The sequence below is a fragment of the Hetaerina americana genome, unplaced genomic scaffold, assembly GCF_022747635.1.
Source record: "Hetaerina americana unplaced genomic scaffold, ioHetAmer1.1.p SCAF_19, whole genome shotgun sequence".
NCBI lineage: Eukaryota > Metazoa > Arthropoda > Insecta > Odonata > Calopterygidae > Hetaerina > Hetaerina americana.
Window position 1 is genome coordinate 3,766,392 of NW_027286752.1, and position 18,054 is coordinate 3,784,445.

Genomic DNA, 18,054 nt, shown 5'->3' on the forward strand with positions numbered 1-18,054 from the left:
GAACCGGAAGAAATCTCCCAATTTGAATCATAAATTGCTTCACAGTATCACTAGGGCTTAGTGAATTTGCGAAAAATTTCTCATATGAAAGAAAGCATATTAGATTACCAAAGGATTATCAAAGAACCAAGGACGGACCCCGGGTGGCCCATGACCCCCCTTGAAGGACATTTTAGGATCGGGAAATTCGAAATTAATAATACTCGTCCATGACTCTACTCTTCATCCGCTCTCGTCTCCTGACCACAAAACCATCCGGATGTTGCGATATTTAAATTGATGCGATTATTTTTAAAATTGAACGTAGTTGCAACTCTCTCTGTAGGAATAATTAAAAAAAAATATTTTAATTCATACCAGAATTACGCGTAGACATAGCACTACAACATGTCTCCATACTTCCGCTTCTCAAAATACACTGGATGATTGTAAGGATCTCAAACCTGTGCAGGCGTATTGAGGGGAATGTTACTTCCACATGCCACCAGGAGTGCTTTTGAAGGCCATTTTGTCTGTGGTCTACAAGCATGTGTGCATTAGTTTTCAGCCAACCCTCGTACATGCGCTAAAGTCAACGCATGTGTGTGTGTATTTACATGCGAGATAGTGTGTGTTGCTTATAGGTTCCGTCATGGCGTGATTGATTTGTACCATCCTTGGCACATGTCTATTTCAGCCCTGTGGTGAAAATACTGGCGTGGTTTCAATTCGAAAATGACATCCTTGGGATAGTAAATCGTGGTTGAAAGTGATAGCCAACGTAGCATTATCAACTGTTTACGAAGTAGTAATAAACGGGGTTGGGTTAAAGACTTATTGTATGGTCGTGCACAAAGGGTAGTCGTAGATGGAGATTGCTCAAATGCAGTGGAAGTTACTTCAGGTGTTCCCCAGGGAAGTGTCCTCGGACCTCTTCTACTCCTACTTTACGTTAACAACATTGACTCCGTAGTCACTATTAAGATACGTTTATTTGCCGATGATGCAGTGGTTTACCATGATATCCATGATCCTGAGGGCACAGGACTTTTAGCAGATGACCTTATCGCTATACCACGCTGGTGCGATATTTGGCAATTAGAATTAAACTTTAGGCTTAATTAAATACCTAGGCGTTATCCTTACTCACGACCCTTCCTGGGTGAAACGCATGCGGGGAATATGTGGACAAGTTGAAAAATAATTAGGATTTATTGGAAGAGTACAAGGTAAATTTGATTATGATAAGATCAATGAGAAACGTTTTATGTCGCTTGTTAGGCCTCATTTAGAATATGCTGCAAGGATATAGGATCTTCACGAAGTTGGATTAATTGCTGAATCGGAACGCGTGCAGCGCAGAGGAGCTAGATTTGTAAAACGTTGTTATGATAAACTTAGTAGCGTATCCAAAATATTAGAGAAGCTAGGCTTGGAATCACTCACGGAGCGAAGGTTAAATTACAGAATGAAGCTCTTGCATAAATTGGAAGGACGTCTCTTTAGTAGTGATGTCGAAAACGTATTGTTACCCCCATCGTACTACGGTAGGAGGGATCATGCTAGTAAAATTAGAGAGATAGAACAGATAGTTTTAAGATGTCATTTTTTCCACGAACGTTTGGGGATCATAGTAACATTGGTAGGGTCATCTTCTGGTGAAATAATTCTGGTGTCTATTCACCCCCTGCCACACACCCTGGCGGTGGCGTGCAGGGTGTATAAATAAATATATAGATAAAATAATCCGTTAAGGATGAGCATTCTGCCTCTTAATCGGTCTAGTAACCCTCAATTTGATCCCATGTTTGTCGATCTCAGCTGTGAACTAGTGCTCCCTTTCATAGGAATGTAAACGACGTTATATTTTCGGGCAAAATCTCGTCTTTCTGCTAGTTCAGTGAGATGGATAGTAGCTGTTTACCCTTGGAGTCTTTCAATATTTTCAAGGGTTTGTCGGTGGCATTTTGGTCCTAAGGTAAACATGAGATAAACCCTAACAAATATTATTTTTAACGATAATTTACCGGCCAAGGTAGCTTTCGGATGAACACAAGCTACCAAATGGTTCAGCGAAAATTTCCTTGCCTTTCCTAAGTAGTTACAAATCGACATCCAACGCTGCAATAAGCTCCTCTTCAATTCTTCATATTCTTTCCTCCCTTCATTCCGTCCGACATGTCTATCCTATCCCCGCCCCTTCCTGGCTTACCTAACATTCTCCTCTCTATCGCTGTCTTCAACATCCCATCGCCACTCAAAACGCTCTGCATCCATCTTTCCTACGTCCTTAGGATTTCTTCCAACAGTCCTCTCTCTTTCCCCACCATACCTAGGATTTCCTCATTTGTTTTCCGTCCTGTCCTCTTCACCTTCTCCATCCTTCTACACACCCACGTTTCAAAAGCCTTCAATCTACGCTTATCACCCTGCTTCAATGAACCAAACAATAAGTTAAAGACTAAATTACCATTCATCAATTAGGACTCTCTTTTGGTACCCAGATTTTTCTCTCCAACCGTGAATTTACATGTAATCAATAGTGTATACTAAGTTAGTCTAAATAAACAATACTTAGAAGCTCGACTCTATCAGTGGATGTATTTTCTAGCCTCGTCTTCTTGGCCTCCAATATTTCTTCATGCGGTCACAAATGTGGAATCTATTCTTCCTCTTTTTCACTTGCCTACATTATCCATTTCTTTCGTATTATTCAACCGCTTTGCTACCCTCAAACCTGCGAGTATCTCCTCAATGCTCATTTCTTGCTCAACAGAATTATCCCTACTAACTTATATTCCTCGGTTTTATACTTCCTTGGCTTCCTATCTAGACAACACACGTTCTTCATTCGTTCTCGAACTCACGAGTCCAAAGCAACCTCTGCTATTAATTATAGATGCTATTTCTCATCATTGCTTCCTGTTAGTTCGTTCACCTTGTAGCGTCGCACCCATTTCTTCGTACTTGGGTAATCTCTCCATGTTTTCCACCAGATTGGTTTCCCCTCTTGGTTTATCATACAACTCTGCAAATGTTTGGCATTATCTATAACCTTTATAACCTCTCTATCAGCGTTTCACTTATACAGTTTGCTCGGTTACGTATAGGCCGTTAATTTGAATAGCTTGGTGATACTCTACTTTCATCGATTACCTCATTATTTGCGTATACACATTACCCCGCAAGCCACTGCAATGGCGTGTGTGTGGTAGAGGGTGTTAGGGTATCAAACACACTCGTAGAAATATTTGTTTATAAGTACATTTGAATTTTATTTAGCTGATATATACTATACTCTCGTGAAAATAAATGCTACGTCATGCGGTAATTAATGCGCGTGACCAATTCGTCGAGTTCTGTTAATCAAGTTGATTTAATTTTTCGGTCACCTTTATGCGAAATATTTGCTCACAGTCGTAGATTTTTTCTGTTTCTGCGGTAAAAATTGGTTATGCTTTCCAATCAAATTAATTATACGAGGTCTGTCCAATAAATACGCGAACTGAGGCCATAAAAACTTTATTTTGCAAACGTTACATCGACTTTGTCCCCTTCAAAGTACTCTCCATTCGTTGCTATGCACTTATTACGTCTTCTTTTCCACTGTTCCAAGTACTGTTGGAAGTTCTCGGCAGTTAGCCTTTTTAGGAATAGGAAAAAGTCGCAAGGAGCGAGATTTGGCAAATAAGGAGGATGGTCAAGGATGGTGATTGAATGTTTTGCCAGAAACTGGCGAACAATCAATGCTGAATGTGCAGGTGCATTGTCATGGTGAAGAATCCATCCATCATGTTCGGTTAAAATAGTGTGCACTGTTGATTTTCCTAAATTCAGTTCATCAGCTATCATTCGGACAGTTTTTTGACAATCAGAAAGGACAAGGGACCGCACACGATCAATGCTGTCGTCAACACAGGTCATCGAAGGTCTTCCCGGCCTTTTATGATCCGTGGCGTCTTGCCGGTCATCTTTAAGACTCTTAATACTCTTGAAAACGGATGCTTTCCTCAGAGAATTATCACCGTAAACAGCTGCTAACATTTCAATATTTTCTTGATTACTCTTACCGCACTTCACCAAAAACTTGATGTTGATTCGTTGCTCCGTGATGTCGTCAATTTCCATTTTCGATAAACAGTAAAACAAGGGCAACAGAAACTAACATAACTGGCACCATACGCACAGCTCGACGATCCGCCGAGCATAGACGGCTCATTGGGTCTCAGGCAACTGGCGCCGTTAGTGGGCGGCACTATAGTCCGCGGCATGGCCGCCAGATTGCACCAGTTCGCATATTTATCGTACGTGCTACGTAAATCCCATGAGTTTGAGGAAAATTGAGGGCAAAGGAAGTGTTTTGCTCCTTCCTAAAAGGTTAAGTTTGGCCAGCTCTCTTCGTGAATCAAGGGGCTCCTAACCTAATTCGTCTAGCATACCCGCCACGCTTACTCACTTCTCGTGGCAATTTAAAAAATAAGCGGATGTTCTTTGAACTTTCTCTAATTACTTAATTATCGCTTTCTTCCGTTGATCTCTGATACTTGCCGCATATTCTAAATTATGCCTATCTAAAGCAAAGTAACACCTCTATCTTACCTTTTAATGAAATTGTCCTAAAATTTTGTTAATGAAACCTGCCTTCTTTAAGGGTGGTGATCCAATTATTCTTCTATTGTGTTTACACCGTGGAAGGTTTGATTTCTGCGTAGCACTCAAGTATTTGACCTGTTCTGGAATGCTTAAATCGACCCCATATTTTATAAGTTGTCCCGTATACGTATCTATTCTTTTATTTCACAATTTCAGTCTTGTAATTTTTTTGATATTTAATTCTAATCTCAATTTTTTTATGCCAATCTCATTTCTGGTCCAAATTACCGGAGAGAAGTCGTAGAACTGTCGGTTAACTTATTATTTGTGAACCACTGTGTCGTCCGCAAACAATCTAGGATTGCTGCCAACGTGTGAACATGTGTTAGGTGGTTAATGTATATCGAGGAAAGTACAGGACTTGAAACACTTCCACGAAGTTACGTCGGTCTCTAATTAACTCAACCCATAGACGACTACCTTTTATTTAAAATTAGATGAAAAGTTCTTAATCCAGTTGGCTGTTTTCTCATTAATACCGTAGTATCGCCTTATGTACGAGACTTTTTCGAAGGCTTTCTCTAAATCTAAAAAATACAGCATCCAATTGTGTATTCCTTTACCCCGATTTCAGGATATCATGAATAAAAATATCCGGTCGTGTTTCGCATGATCAGTACTGCTTCCGGCAGAGTATGTTGTTACTGTGGAGAAAGGTATTCTGCTAACTATGATATGTTCCAAGATTTTTCGTGATATCGATATTAAAGGAATCGATCTTTAATTCCTGAAGTCCTCCGTATCGTCGCCTTTTTAAAGAAAAGTTACGAGTATGTGATCTAGCTTCAAGTCATGAGGTATTGAGCCTTCTATCGACTTGTAAAAGACTTGTTTTTAAAAAAGATGCGATATCTTCCGCAAGTTCTTTCAGTATTCTAGAAGGGATTTCTTCCGGACCTGGAGCTTTGTTTGGTTTTTATATTTCGGAGCTGTTTTTTCTGTTCCTTTCTGGGACAATAACGTGTCTCTCATGAGCTCTTCAGGTGTGTGGGGGAAATGATTAAATATTTGAATACATTGCAAACATGACTCAGACGAATTTAACTCAAACATACACCCAGTGTAAACTACAGACATCTTCTCACAATGACCCCGTAGTTGACTACGTTTTTGCGTGAGGCGAGTGAAGGGCGTGTGGGAGACGAGCTCAGTAGCACGCCCTGGGCATTGAAGAGTAATGAATTGTTCAGAAAGTTCAATCGCACTGAATCAATTCACCTAGTAAATCCGTGCCAAACATGATTGTTGTATTTGAACTATTTTCCGCCACTAAAATATTTTACACGCATAGACCATGAACGATTGCCACGTATGCCATCCAAATGTAGGAGAGTCTATTTTACGATCCACGTTAAAGCGATAGTGCTCTGCATAAGTACGTGAGAAATACCATTTCAAGAAATGCAAAGTAAAAATAGTTTTCTCACCCTACTAGATACAAATCGCCTTGCATCACTCACCCACCAGGAAACCAATTTTGTATTCGCTCCGGTATGAAGTAAATATTATTTGATCTAATATAAACTCTAATTGCAGAATTTTCTGAATCTTGATTTTATGATGGGTTCATTTAGAGTAAATCGATACATTTATTTTGGAAATGAATCTTTGACGTACTCTTTCAATTTTTATCCAGTTTTAGGAAGAGCAGACGAGATATCGGTTGAGCATCAAGAGTAAGAACTATTCCATTTACTTTTAAATTGTTAAATGAATACGTCGGTCGTCAAGATGTCATATAATATCAAGATGAAATAAAGATTATATAAAGTCAAGATTTCATAAGAAAATCATGGTTGCTGTTTCGGAGTGAAGTGCAGTGCAACCAACAATTGAGTGGGCGCGGGAACAGAACTGCCTCCGGTAAGTCTTCATTCATCACTTCTTTGTTTGCGCGTCGTGATGGTCCTTCACCAGCATTCACGTCCGTAATAGTGGGTATATATTATGTTTTCTCTGCTTTTAAATTTATGGTCGTGTTTGATTAAAGCTGGTAATTATTAATGCTCTACAGCCTAGTGGCGTCATATGCTTACTGCATTTTCAAGACGACAACGCACCTATTCCTAGAATCGTACGTAGTCTACTGATCGTCTGTGGGTGGATCCTAATAGTAACCATTTACGAGGACCATATTGCAGGATTTATATGAGCACTGAAACCCAGCCACTCTTGTTTTCAATACTTAAACTTCCTTCTTCATTCTCTCGAGCACCCTTCTTATCTTTCAAAAAGTCACTTTTTCTCTTCCTTCCTCTTCACTGCTAGCCTAATTTCCTCCCTTCGATTCTCATGGCCTCATGCACCCCATTTCCTCTCAACTTGTACCATACCTTTTCCATTCTGCCTTTTTAATGTCACCATCAACTTCCCTTCTTCTTCCCACGATTCGCAAATTTTGGCCTCAGTCCTTTCTCCATCCATGCATCTTATTTTCTCCTTTCTTCTGCAAAGCCACATCTCGGAAGTTTCAATATCAACGCCCGTCCTCTCGACTGAGACAGGTTTCGGAACCATGTAGCGTCACACTCCACGTTTAAGTTTTCAACAACTTTTCTTTGAAAGGTAAACCTGTCCTCTATTCCCTCCTATTTTTAAACACCTATTTCGACTATACAATTGATTTCCCGTACGCAATTATTCTCCTTATATCTTTTAATTTATAATTTTAGGTAAACGAGGTTACGAACATGGTAGGGGTTGATCGGAATGAAGGGAGGAAGGAAGTAAGCGAATTCAAGAGGGGTCTTTCGTAAAGTTGGTGTGTGTTTTATTTAGAGAGACAAGGAATTGTCGCTGTACCGTTCGCTAGCTTGTGCCTATCTAAAACCTACCTCAACTGCCAGATTATCAATGGTAATTATTGAAATATTAAGTAACTTAATTTTATTATTACGTTAATTACATTAAAAATGTTTCGTAGTCACGTTGTATATTCCCTAATCCCATAAGATAATTGAAATACACGAAATTATTTCTAAATTTACTAAATTTTTTCCTAATGCGTCCCACCTGCCCGGAAAACATCTGTGTTTGGCCGTTTGAAAGGCATAGGTTGTTCAATGCATGGAAAGGTTTATACACGACAGCGTGCAACCCTGACTTTATGGCTTGCCTGTGCCGTGGCTGCAGTAGGTATCCCGAGTCGCCCACCACCAAGGACCGATCCTCCCGGTGTTCCCTATTTTGTATTCCTCCGATCGCGAAGAATCCATCGCCGCTAGTTTATTTTAATCTCGCATGATGCTGTGTCAATACGCACTCCTACGGCGCGCAAATGGCGATCCCTAGCCCGGGGATCGAAACATATCGGATTTTAATGGGGAGAGTGGAGGATCTGTTTGAAGACGTAGGCGTGAATATAAAGAAACGAGAGAGGTGTGTGGGGAGGTGGAGGAGGGAAGAGCGGATCCCTGCCTTTCCTGGGCGAGGGTGGAGCTGGGATAAGGGGGGGCGGCGAAATGGGGAGGGAGGGAGTTGGATGACGGAGGTGGTAATATTTGCACTCGTGATGCTGGATACATAAAAGGAAGACTGGTCCCTCTCTTTTATATGCATACATTTATGCACGCACACACATCCACACACACACAAACGCACCACGAACGTACTTGCATGCCTACATTGACGAGTCTTCCAAGTTCCCCGCTGGCGTCTTCGTTTTGTGGCCGGCGAAATGACAAGCGCAAACTCTTGTTCCCACCATCTCTCTCCGTCCCCCCCCCCACTCCCGCCATGGACCCGCCCCCACCCTAAGGATGGGGCGAGCGTGATTGTCATAATAGTCCCTCACTCCCCGCGCACCCCCTGCCATTATCCCTCGACCCCCCATCCTCCTCCCGCTAAACTCGCGCGATTCGAGGAACGCCCCCCCCCCCTCGCTCCCCCTCCCCAACGCTCTTTTGTTTCTCCGAGGGGAGTTGCTTTTCAGAGGTACATTTAAGTATGCCTTAAAAATAAAAGTTACAAATTTTGTGCTTTATGCGACGGAATGCCATGTGGTTTCGGTTGGCCTCTCCGTCCATCTGTTCGTAATGCCTTGCCTCTCCGTTACCTGCCACACTGATTGGACGCGCGAAATTTGATACACATGTGTGTTTAAATAGGCCAAGCCTGAAAACGTGGCGTCGCACAAAATGTGGATATTAGGGAAATAATTGAACCTGAATCCTGGAATCTCAGTGAGTGGTCATAAAATGGCTGGAGATATGCTAAATGGGTAATGACTTAGTAAGTTCATATAGAAATGAATCCATATATTTATCTTATTTTTGAGTTTGACGTAGGATGGGACTTGGAATTCCAGAGGTGGAGCGTTGTACTACTGACCAGAGGGACCGGGTTCGATTCCTGGACACGCCCCAGAGCAAACTCAGCTTCATACAAGCTATGTGATTTTTCGGGTACCAGATCTTCCTGGGAAACCATAACCGGCACAGGGAAAGGGACTGGCCCCCCACCCCTGATGTGTGAATGTCACACGCCGTCGGGCTTAGTACTGGGTGAACTCTACCATCACCTACCAAACCGACCTTCGGTTCATTACTGTGTTTGTGGCAACTTTGAGTTTGAATAGGAAAAAATAATCGCTTTCGTTTCTTCTGCTTACTCCAATTCCATATCATGATTTTATCCTGTTCTTTATTAAAAAAAATATAGATCCTATGTCTCATTTATTCCATTTTTGGATATTTTATTAACTGCCTTGCTGAGAGTATAGGAAAAATATTGAAAATCTCCATTATTTGGTCTAGAGTATCGCCAAATTGTCATGGAATATTTTCACAAATTTGGCGGGTACCATGCCTGCGAAGTCCTGTCCATGGAGGCCTCTTCTTTGCCATTTTTTTCCTTTCATGTGCCCTCCCCTCCATTTCCGAAAACCATTACCCTTTTCCAAATCGTCCGTCATTTTGACCCTCTTTCGCTCTCTCTTGCCTGGCCACTGTGCTTTCTAGCACCACCTTCAAGAGGCAGTCCCTTCGTAGCACGTGTCCAAGTCCATTGTCTTCCCCATTTTCGATTGTTTTCAGAAAATATTCCTGAAAAAATCCCTATAGTTTGATCAAAATAGCCCATGAATCCAGTCGCTTTTCATGGAAAAGTTCTTAACTACTTAAGAAATGAGTGGGGCAATGAGAAAGACGCTTGTGGCGCTTATTATTATTTATTTAAATTGTTAAAGTTTATACACGAGTATATGTTATCATATGCAGGCATTAGTAACTTCTACTAATGGAAACGTACAAGTGTATATTCTCAAGTACGGAAATAAATGCTAACTTTCATTTTTAGCTATCCCTCAATCTTTATGTTAACATGCTAATCTGTTGCTAAAGAGTCATCATTTCAATTTGTCGTCGAGAGAAATTGCTCCTGGCCTGAAATTCTGATAATCTGCGCTGAAATTATTGAAACTTTGTGCATACTTGATTTATGTTTAGACAATACCATTCTCACGAATAATTACTAGCTATATTATTATTTTATAACTAATGTAAGATATAACTAAATATGCATATGACTAAGCCTTTCTACAATGGTTCTTACAATATGCAGGGTTGAAATGAGTTGCTGATTAATAATTGTTACGATTTGGAAGAAATACATGCATGAAAAATTGATTTTTACCGTGCATTACTGAACTAATTTATAAACGTAACCAAGCATCCCCGAGTTCCTGTTTAAATTTATTTTATTTTTAGAGTCACAAGGTTACAGACACTGAAACAATTCTCGAGTATGTGGCACAGATGGAATGAGAATATTGGGAATGGACCCATGCCCAAAAAATGAGTTTTGTGCGGTGATTAAACATTTCTATTGAAAAGGCTTAACACAGAAAGAGAGTTAAACGCTGAGTTGCATGAAATTTATGTTTCATCTGCTCCTGTGTTTGTGACTGTTTACAATTGGGTGAATGAGTTTTAACAAGGCCGTACATCCACAAATAACGAACATCGTTCAGTGGAACGTCCAATGGAAGTGACTTCCCCCGAAATGATTGACAAAATCAACGATATGATTTTGATTGATCGCCGAATCAAAGTTCTCGAAATAGTTGAGGCCACAGGCATATCGTAAGATACAGTGTTTTCAATTTTGCACTAAAAATTGAATGTGAGGTAAAATGGTTGCCACGTTTCCTTTTAGTGGATAAACTCGATCGTGTAGTCGATTCGGAGGTTGTTTTGGCGCTTTTCCGTCGCAAAACTGAAGAGTTTCTGCGTCGATACATAACTGTGGACGAAACACGGATACACAACTACATTCCAGAGACAAAAGAACAGTCGTAAGGTTTACAAGTCGTCGTCGTCAGGGTTTGTAAAGCGATCCGGCTACGAAGAAGGCGAAGACGGTAAAATCGGCCAACAAGGTGATAAGCCACGGTTTATTCAATTTATCACTTATACCATCCACATCTCGGAGAGTCTACGAGCTCCAGAAGGTTTAGATGTTTCTTAACTCGATTATGACCGGTTAACATTCCCACAGTCGTTCTTAGCTGACTTCTGTTGAGTAATATTAGTTTCTTGGTATAGCTAGGTGCCTTAAGCTTTGGGTGGTGTGCCAAAGATCAGATTGCTGGACTGTGAACTGTGCTCCGATCACCGAGATCCCGGTGAAAGGCATAGGAGGTGTGATCGGCTCCGGTCCGATCGGTTATCACCTAGCTGCTTCTTTTGCAAGCTTGTCTGCCATCTGATTTCCGGTTATACCCTTACGACGAGGTACCCAATAAACGTTGGAATTAAGTGTTTCTACCTAAAGTACAACTTGAAATGGACGCTTTCAGGTTGAGCTATAATGTTTCCAAAGATGGACACAATTATTCATTCGAATTTGCACCTCGTATTTTCTCTCCATGCAATAAAAAAGTCTTATTTAAAAAAATATATTCATCCCCTTTTTTATGTGACTTACTTTTTTTCTCCATTTCGTCTCCCTTGGAAATGCATAACACGTACAAAAACACTTTCTTGGCCAACCGCAGAGTAAGCGAATGTCCAGGGAAGAGAGGTGGGGGATGAGGACTGAAATCGGATGAGAGAACACACCCATAGGACAATTTATGGATATTTGGCGTAGTACCTGGTTGCTTACCTCATTTTAGGGCGCTGCATTCATGGCGTAGCTCTCCTGTGGACTATCGACGTATTTCGCTCCAAGTTAAGCAGGCGATTGCAGTGCGGGAGAATTTCGTGTAAAATAGGACTCCTCCGCTTTCCCCAGTCTCCTCTAAGGGGAAATGAGTATTCCGTCCGTTTATTCCTTTTGCGTTGCTCCCCAATGGCAGTGAATCACAATTTCATTTTGAGAGCCGCGCGTATTGTGGTACCGAAACTGATAGGTCATTCACGTACGGCGTGGAGCCCTTTTTTAGCGAATATACCAGAGAACCCTACCCTTCTCTACCCTCCACCTAACCCCGTGGACCTCCGCTGCTTTCCTCGAAAGGTGCCCTGAAAATACAAGAAATAAAATATTTATGTTCACTCTTAAAAGACCGACAACACTGACTCACAACTTTTGTCACTCATCACATTTCGTCCATACAGAGCAATAATTTCCCGACGAATGTCTGCAGCTTTGAATTTTTTTATCAGTAAAAACCGTATCACTGAACGAAGAGGGAATCCCAATTGTTTTTGTATTTTGACTCGCTATTGTAAACAAACGAGTGCAGCTCGAGGTGTACTGACCCGCTGTGTGCATCAATACAGCGACCATTCTGCTCTCTCCACTAGTTCTCATGCTACACGACTATCTGGACAGCCCTCGTACAAGCAGGCACTGGGCTGGGCTCAAATGCATATAATTCATCATTCAATAAGTCCCGGAACTTATTGAACTGGATATTATTTTGGGATACGGAAGGTATAATTTACATCGACTTCGTTGAAAAGGGAACATCTATCAATAGCGACTATTACATTGAGTTATTGGTACTTTAAAAGAACGAAATCGCAAAGAAACGACCGCACATTAAAGAGAAAAAATTATTATTATTATTATTACTACATTAAATTATTATGGAATGATTATATATAGCTCTTGAAGGTGATTATGTTGATGAGTATAAATGAATTTTGCGAAACAAATGTTGATTTCTTTGTTAGACCCGGGACTTATTGTACGATCCTCGGGAGTTATTGAGCGATGGCTTACGCGAGGTTTCCACTCCTCTAGGTTTCTCTCATTCCAGCAATCCCATCTCTTGGAGAGGAGCGATTCCCATTTCCTCCTTTCTTTCAGTTCACTCAATTTCGTCGCGGGGCATTGTACTAGACGGTCCCGAAGACGGTCGTTCGCTGCATCTTACGTATTCAAAGATTGCAGGTCTGAGCGAAAGGCTATTACCGTTGGCGTTTCTAGCGGCCGTGATGGCACTCACTCTCGCCCATTTCGAGTCCTTTGTCTGCCTCGGAGTGTGAAGTGGTAGAATTAATTAGCCTTTGGCTCTTGGTGTTCTTCGGACTAAATGGACTCGAATGCGACTCGTGCCTTCGCATCGCATCGTATATAGTCGTGCCTTGTCTGATGTCTTTTTACTTTCAACCCATTGGAGATATTCGAACGTTAAGAATCGTCTTCATTGCTGATTCTCCGGAGACCGCGACCTAATCGACCTTAACAAAAAAGAGATTTTATCTTTTTTGTCGTTTCATTAATTTACTCCCTTCATTCACTTTGATAACTTTTACTTCCAAAGGGGAATTGAGTTTGAGATGGACAATGGGACACAATTGGTTTTTTTATTCGCGATACTCTGATCTCGTGGGAAGGGAATGCACAATTTGATGCTGTTTTTTTAAATTTCCAGAAAGCCTCCGACAAGGCCTCACGAGAAATTGATACACAAACTAAGATATTATGGTGCTAATAAGAATTTTAGCAACTGGGGGAGGGATTTATTATCCAACCTTAGCCTTCTCAAGTGAAAATATGAGATTTGTAAATAATTGAGTAATCCACCAGCCATAGTTATCAACCCGAAGGTCGGTCACCGTGTACTAAGCCCCAGTGTCGGGTGAAACTCGCACGTCAGGGCAGGGGTTGCCAGTTCTTTAACCTGTGCATTGTTTGGTTTCCCAGGAAGAACTGGTGTCTGAAAAATCACACAGATTGGGTGAAGCTGAGGGTACCCAGAGGAGTCACCGGTAAGGTACCCAGAGGGTACCCAGAGGTAAGGCAGCGGAGGGTACCCAGAGGAGTCACCCGGGCCCTCCGGTCTGTAGCCCAACGCTGTACCCAAAAATGATTTTTTTTAAAATTATCACTACCTAACATGGCTCTGAATTGCCTTGATTTGGGTTTTGTTACATTTGATAGGGTGAAATGAAAATGACGGAAGACGCAGTGGGAGGATACAGAGAGTTAGCGGAGAAAGTGTGAAATGGGTATGCTGTACACTATCAGTAAGTAAAAACAGGGAATCCGTTCAAATTATATCAGAGATGAGTTAAGCTAATGAATAGAATGGCAAATAAGCAAATGTAGATACAGGAAGAGAGCATGATTAAAATGAGATCAGCTTAAGCCCTGGAATACTTGATTGCGATAAGTATAATGCATTTAAGGGAATGAAATCGAGCAGGGCTTTGGGGATACATAAAATCCTCGAAAAATTACTTAAGGGTTCAGGAAAACGCGAAAGGAAGAGTTTTTATGAGTATATTCGTAGAATTTACAAGGGAGGAAATTAGCCGGAAGACTTCGACTCATTAATGTTGGTTCTCGTTCCAAAAAGGAATAGGCAGACATATGTGAGGACTAGAGAACAGTAAGTTTGATTTTGTACGCGACCGAGGTAGAATAAAATCATCAACAAACGTTGCCTCGGAGTAAAAATGAATAAATTAGATTAAAATTAAAAAAGTACTTATGGGATGATCAGTTTGGGGTCAAAAAGGTACGCGTGACGTCAGGGCAAATATGAGGTCAGTAATATCGATGGACATGGAGTACATCCGGTGGTATAGTCTGTTTTCTGTGTGGATTTCAAGAAGGCGTTTGACGCTTTGAATTTGGAAAATATTGATGAATGCGAAACGGAGGATATAAGTAGGCAGGAGGCATAGGTGATTCATTATTATAATCCTGTACTTGGCTCAGGCTGCACAGTTGTAGGTGGCGGATGGGATAGGCGGTGTTAGGGACACGACTGCTTAGGCAGTGCTCATTATCACCCGAATTAGACGTATGCGCAGAGGAAACGGTAAATGAGACGTTGGAAGAGCCGCAGATAGGAATTAAAGTTAGTGGGGAGTTCATGAAATCAGATTTTCGGATAATCAAGCTTTAGTAAACTAGTCAGCCAAAAGGCTTCAATCAGTGCTGAGTGCATGAGAGAATCAGTGTGATGTGTATGGGATGATAATCATTTAAACAAAGCAAAGATAATGAGGCTATCGAGAAAGACAAATTTAAACATTAAAATTAGAGGACATAAACTAGAAAAGGTGGAAGAGTTTACTTGCCTTGGAAGCTTTTTTATTGAAAATATTTAAAGTGGAAAATAAATGAGAAGAATTAGGCAAGAACACTTGTACAAAGAGGAGGAAGTTGATAGCGGGGTCTTGAGCAAGAATGTGAAGGAAAGATAAGCGAAGTCTTTGATATGGAGCTTAGTTTTGTGCGGCGCGGCAATATGTTCTTTGAGCGTAGAGAAAAATATTAGATTGGAGGTTTTTGAGGTGTCTCTGTAGAGAAGGATGGTAAAGTTAAAGTGGATGGTAAGGAAAGCAGTCAATGATGGGCGAGGTATGGTTAAGGAAGGGAGAAAATTATTGGAAGCAATTAAAAAATGGCAAGAAAAGCAATGTGTTAGATATTGAGTGGCAATGAAATTTTGAAGCTTGTGATAGAGGAGGGAATGTTGGGTAAACGTGGCAGAGGAGGAAGAGATTAGTCATGATGGACGAAATGAAGGAAGGCAGGGGGTCTTTTAAGTTAAAAAATGATTTATTACCCCATGTGGTGATAAGGTATTTCTTTCATATTATATGAGCTTTAGAAGAGTAGCCATGTTCACCAAAAAGTTACCATAACCGATAAAATATTGATAATAACCATAAATTACACTTCACTTAATGGGTACACGAATAACTATAGCGATTTCAAATTGGAAAAAGTCAAATACAAACATATTTAATTTCAAATAACATATACCTTTTCAAAACTGAGCTTAAAATAATGTCGCACAGTCAATATATTAACATCTGAATCACTTTTTCTCTTTTTTTATTTGTTCTACCTACGTGTCGGTTACATTAAGGAATACAAGGGTATTTAAAGATCCTATGGATACGTTCTGCTGTTGGTGCCTTGTTTTGAACTCATCATTCACATCAGGAAAAGAGAGAAAGGAGTGGTCCGGAACCCGCAGCTTGAGAGTATTAAAAATGCCTGTTACTGTGTGCCCAGGACGCGAGGTTGCGCAAGCCGATTCAAGAATAGCGCTTTTGAGACTATAGGAAAGGCAAATGCTGTTTGCCTTACTCTTCTGTTGATATTTTTCTGTCTTTTTTATCGAAGGGAAGGCGCTTTCAAGTCAGAAGGGAGGGAGCGAGAGGGAGGGAGGGGGGGAGAGAGAGGATGATAGAGAGGGAAACATCCCCGGACGTGGCCAGAGAGCTCTTTGAAACCTTCCCTTTCCGTCCTCGTGGTGACTCTCGCTATCTTTCTTGCCTATGTCTTCCCAGCGTATTCGTCTTCCGCTTTCCCGCAATTCATTGAAAAACACGAAGACGCTCCTCATTAAAATACGAGTAAGTTTCCGTTTGGGAACTTCTTGTCGCAAACGTTAAACGTACTACCTTGATCAAAAATTTCCCGGAATTTATTCAGAAAATTAAAAATACAAGTTTATTCATCTAAATCTATATTGTCCCCTTCAAAGTAATCCCCATCGACTGCAACACACTTATGCCAGCGCTTGATCCAATCCTCGAAACATTTTTTATATTCGGTTTTCGGTATGTCCATCAGTGCTTCCTGCGATTTTTCCATTACTTCCTCTCGGCTGCTAAAACGCGTTCCCCGTAATGGTTTTTTAACTCGATTGAACAGAAAGAAGTCACAGGGAGCCAAATCAGGTGAATTCGGTGGCTGTTGGATGGTATTTGTTGCATTTTTCGTCAAAAAATTACGAATAATGATAGCACTGTGCGACGGTGCGTTATCATGGTGCAAAATCCACGAGTTTTCTGCCCACATTTCTGGTCTCTTTCGGCGAATTGCTTCACGCAAACGTCTCATAACGCCCAAATAATACTCTTTGTTTACTGTCTGGCCTTCTGGCAAAAATTCATGATGCACTACACCGTTGTAATCCATGAAAACCGTCAGCATTGCCTTCTTTTTTGACTGAAAACGACGTGGTTTTTTTGGTCTCGGCTCATTTGGTGAACGCCATTCACTTGCCTGATGTCTGGATTGCGTGTCGTACTCATAAACCCACGTCTCGTCTCCAGTAATGATCCTTTTGATGAATGTGGGATCGGATTCAGCCTCGCAAATCATGTCTTTTGCGACGTCAACACGGTCTCTTTTTTGCATGAAATTGAGGTCTTTTGGCATGCTACACGACGGAAACCCAAATCATTAACCACAATGTCTTGGGCGGATCCATAGGCAATGTTCAAGTCCTCCGCTATTTCTCTGATGGTTAATTTGCGGTTATTGACCAACATTTCTTTTACTTTATCAATTTTTTCACCGACTTTCGATGTCGATGGTCTGCCACTGCGTTCATCATCTTCGATTGACTCACGACCACTTCTGAACCGCTCGTGCCACTGGTAAACGACCGTTTTTTTAGAGAATCGTTGCCGAAACACTTTTCCAACATTTCCAACGTCCGTGCGCCACTAAATCCGTTTTTTACGCAAAATTTAATACAAGTTCGTTGTTGCAGATTTAAATCCATTTCTGAAATTGTAAAAAATCGCCAACACACACAGAGATAGATGTACTCTTGGCTACGTAACTTTTGCAAATGTCAAGTTATGACACTAAGATTTAAAGGGAATATCAACAACAGATGTACCAATTTAACAAAAAAAACAGAACTCAAATCGGAACGATGGGAGCGCCACACGGTGGTTATTCCGGGAACTTTTTGATCAAGGTGGTATACTGGCTTAGGCTACAGGCAGTGCTAATTTATGCGCCAGGTTGCGTCCCAAGAAATGTGATGCAAAGCGAAGAGAGAAAGAGAGGACCACTGCTTCTCCATAGACACGACTTCATACATCTATTGCGATCATTCTTTTTGCACGAGGTGATTGCTTAAAATATCTCTGCTCAGAAGTGAACTCTAGTTTCTTTGCAACAAACAGAGTGTAAAAATCATTCGCCTTGACTGGGATTCGAACCCAGATCCCTCAATATCTAGTCGAGTGCTTTAGCCACTTTGGC